Source organism: Pogona vitticeps, chromosome 1, assembly GCF_051106095.1.
Source record: "Pogona vitticeps strain Pit_001003342236 chromosome 1, PviZW2.1, whole genome shotgun sequence".
Lineage (NCBI taxonomy): Eukaryota > Metazoa > Chordata > Lepidosauria > Squamata > Agamidae > Pogona > Pogona vitticeps.
The window spans coordinates 104,390,208-104,394,475 of NC_135783.1; the positions used below are offsets into that span (position 1 = coordinate 104,390,208).

Here is a 4,268-nt window from a genome sequence, read left to right on the forward strand (position 1 = left end):
ATAAATACATAATCAAGTAAATATTTAATTATACTTAAATAAAAATATAATCAAATAGATAATGAACTAATTAAAATTATTAATTAAATAAATGAATGAATTAATAATAAAATAATAATTATTATTATAAATAGGTAGTTAGCTTGATATTACAAATATATACACATACTATTTACAATAGCAACATTACAGCATACATATAATACAGTAAAGGAAGGTTGATATAGCCTTTTGTACAGTGGTTCACAGTTGGGTGTTCCCATCCTGCACCACAGTTGGGTGTTCCCATCCAGCGTGTAATCGTCTGGATTGCTGCCTGAACGGGCATCTGCTAATGTCTGGGTTTGCTCTTCTAGAGGTGGAACAACAGTCTGCGGGGACACCCAGAAGCGAAGCAGATGGGGCAGCAATAACACCACGATGGCAGTGTGCTGATGAAGGAGGAGTGACCCTGACTCCGTAACTGGCATCTATGGCAAGGGGTCCAGGTCTGAGTATCAGAGGGGGCATGCAACCAGCCCCTCAGGTGTCAACGCTTCAGTCTTCCTTGGAAGAGGAGCCTTGACCCATCTGGCAGCAACAGCGGTGAGTAGGCATGAGGTGAGGGAAAGGGCAAGGCCAGACCACGAGTACGGAAGGGAGGATTCAGTCCGGACAATGCTTTTGTCAGGTGAGTTTGCTGCTGCACCGGACACTCCTCCACCGATGCCCGATTGACCTTGGACTAGCAGTGGGCAGATGAACTTCCCCTTCTATTTAGCGTATGATACATAGAATATTAGGGCTCCAAGCAATTCTAGGCCTAGTACGAGTGCAGTTTGGTGGCTGGGCTGCACCGTTACCACACGTCAGATTTCCAGCCCTGCTAAATTCTACGGCTGGTGTGGGGTTTTTTGGCCTTACCCATTAGTAACAGGTTTGGGCTATAACACTGTACCATTACAAGCTTGACCGTTTGGGGACCACGTGATGCCTAGGGTGATCATCTCAACCCAACAACCAAAGATAAGTACGTAGACTTATTTGACCTGACCAGGGGCGTAGAGAAAGGATTTGATGAGGAACATGAGGGAGATAAAGAGAGGTGCAGGAGGCATAAACCAGATAGGACATGGACAATTGGTTACCCAGTGTCTTAATTACACCAGGGTTGTAGTGAAGGCCCAGCCTGGGTGGGCCCAATTGCTACTCCAATATTTAGATCTGACCTATAGGGCACAGGTGGACTTTGCTGGATGGGCTTGGTTATCTATGGTGAAGTATTTCACATGAGGAGAGCAATTCATCCAACCTTGTGTTGGAATGAGCCCCTGCGGGGCCTCTGGCTGCATTCTGTGACGTCAGCCAGGCCCAATTTGGGTTCGATAGCGGACATCTTATTCAAAAGGCTGCCGGGAATCAGAATCCCTGTGTAGGAGCGGGGCAGGTGGTTTATTCCCCACCTGCTCTGCTGGGATTATAATACCAAGGGTGCTTGCACTAGGAATGTTTCAGGCATGAATGTTTAGTTGATTTTAATGGGTTAATCTTTTGGAAAGGGAATGTGATGTTTAAGGCCGAATTTCAGGTTCAAACGGATGCAGTAGGTACCTTAGGTTGAGGAATTTATTTTAAGGACAGGTGGTGCACCAGTAAGTGGCCACAGGAATGGCACCATGCTGGAATCACCAGGGATTTGGCATTCCTGGAATTTTTTTGCCAGTAATAGGTGCCTTGTGGCTTTGAACGCGTGAATGGGTAAATTCTGTTGTGCGGTTTTGGCGCGACTATCAGGAGGTGGTTTATATAATAATTAACTTCTGCTGAAGTTCCGAGCAGTCCAATTCAATCAGTGTGGATTCAGTGAGTCAATTTCTCTGTAAATTCCATTGATTCAAATGGATCTACTCTGCAACATGCTACACTAAGCAACAGGATTTCATCTGCATAGTTAGGTCAGTTCCTTCCAGTTTTGCAGCATTGTGAAATGAGGCAAGAAGAGCCTTCCAGTATGTGATGGCAAATAAAATCATTTTGTGCAGAATTTAAAACGTTATCAGAGGGACAATATTTCACTGTATCATCTAAATGGTCTGAACTTTCAAATTAAAGCTCAATTGTCAATAGATTCATTAATACCCAGTTTTAACCCATCTTTAGTGCTCATACAAGTATCATATTTAAAAGTTTAACCCTCTAGTGTGCCTTTCATTTACATTAATTCACACTCACAGACATATATGTGGATTACTTTGAGTATAGCTTACTATTGAATTATTTAATTCACATTGATGTGTTGAAGAAAAGTCAAGTAGAAGTACAGTATGGCAATGATGCACAAGTATGAGTAGGTTTTTAACCAGAGGTAGGCACTCTCGAGCCCCCAGTGTGGAAGGGGAAGCTTAAGGTTAACAAGCACCTCAGGAATTCACACTTGCATGATTTGCCCAGCGACCCACCCCCAACCAGGAGAGGAGCAGGGGCTTGGTCTAAATTTCTTTTGATATGAAAGTCAAACCAGGTCACTAATCTTGGCCTGTTCTGTCTCCCAAGGTTATTTTGTGCTAAAGCTTTGCCTTACAGATAAGACATTTCTCCCTTTGAGGATGTGAACTGGAGGCATCTCATCTCTTTCCTCAGTTTTAGTTTCCCTCACTCCGTGTGGTTAGCTTGGCCAGCCTCCTCTCTGCAAGTCATTGTACCCAATAAAGTTATGCCCATTTTCAAGCCCTTCCCTGTCTCCAGCCTCTTCATTCCTTGTTGGAGGGTGTGACGAAACCCTCTCCAAATCCACCTGGCAAAATCAGGAGTGAGCTTATTGGGTGAGAGAAGACAGAATGAGAACCAATTGAGAAGACAGAGGAGGAAAGGGTTAACTCGTTTTCCCAAGAAGGAAGGAGGGGATGAAGAAGGGAGAGCTAGCTTGTTTCCCAAGGAGGGAGGGCGGGTTTTTAGAGTGGGCTGTAAAAGAGAAACAGCAAGGTCTGTTGTGGGAAAGTTGGCATGTATGGTTAATACAACTTCAAGCCAAAGGCTGTGCAGTTGAGCAGTTTTATTTTTCAATAAAGATCTTATTTTTGTATTTTCAAATCGAAGACAGCTTGGGCTCTTACGATTTGGGCTTAAAGCAGGCCTGGTGAAAGTAAAGGGCAGTTTAAAAGTGATTAGCCAGGAGGGAGGCTGGTCGCAGAGGGCAATGATATTTTGGACATTGTGGGCAGTCATGCAACCAAGCGATAGCTGCTGCCTTGTTGCATGGACTTTTTTCAATTGAGAAGCATCAGATGTGTTGTCTCTGTTGCTATAATCAATGAGCCAATCCCTCTGTGCTTCTTGCGTCTGCTTTGCTTCACAATGGGAAAAAGGCACTATTTTTTTTACACATTGCAAAATCCTGAACAAGAGAAAGAATCCTTATCTCATACTACCATTGGAGGAAAAAAGGTCATGGGGTCAATAATTTCTCATTAGGTTTTTCTCAACAGTATCAATACATATTTCATCAAGAATGAATAATTTCACAAGAACGCTTCATATTTCTATACTGAAGTGGGCTGTGCTTTGCAGGCAAGAAGGTTGTTGCATGGAACTGAGCAGTGCTGGGAAGGCAGGAAAGCTATTGCATTGGAGTTTACTGTACTCTATAGTATCTCTTTGCATACATAAAATATGGCACCCACAACTTTTCCAAACTCCAGGGATGAAAAGGTTGCCCACTTCTTATTTAGAGCAAGAAGGATAGTGGATTTCCTGGAGCAAAGTAACTAGGTAAGGAAGGGAGGCACTGTGTGCAGATAACAAGGGCATTTTGCCTATGCTGCTTTTACTGACATTGCAGTATTTCTAAGTATCCAGCCCTAGTTTTCACAACTTGTTTCATTAAGGGATAAAGAAGTCATACCATTTTTGTTGGCTCAGCAAAATTTAAGTTGTCAGTGGTACTTTTATTCAGAATTAGAATGAGTTTCAGTGGTACTATATTCAGTATTTTGGAGTGTCTGCCTTCTTAAATGGAAACACTTTATTAAAGGCATAACTGAGGATATACATTAAAATTAAGCAGAGTAAAGGTATCTGTAGCTAATACTAACAAGCATCTTCTATCACTGCCTTTCCATATAACTACTGTACTCACAAAGATTTTTTAAAAATGATCAGTGACATATTACTTTGAAGGGGTGCTTGTATACTAGAGCTTTTGTGATATTTTTATATCTATGAAAGAGTAACTTATGTCTTTTATTGAAATAGGAAACTATGTTTTTAAAAATGTGGTTTTTACTTTGCAG

General features: G+C 42.0%; 1 long non-coding RNA gene across 3 annotated transcripts in view; it reads left to right on the forward strand.

Moving 5' to 3' along the window:
* Positions 1 to 4,268, forward strand: part of LOC140707425 (uncharacterized) — a 123,242-nt gene that overhangs the window by 92,820 nt on the left and 26,154 nt on the right. For 2 of the 3 annotated variants that reach the window (XR_013538560.1, XR_013538561.1), the window contains one exon: positions 357 to 4,008. This is a non-coding gene — a long non-coding RNA (uncharacterized LOC140707425). Of the gene's footprint in view, positions 1 to 356; positions 4,009 to 4,268 lie in introns of those variants that run through there. The other variant, XR_012087484.2, reaches the window with a different exon arrangement.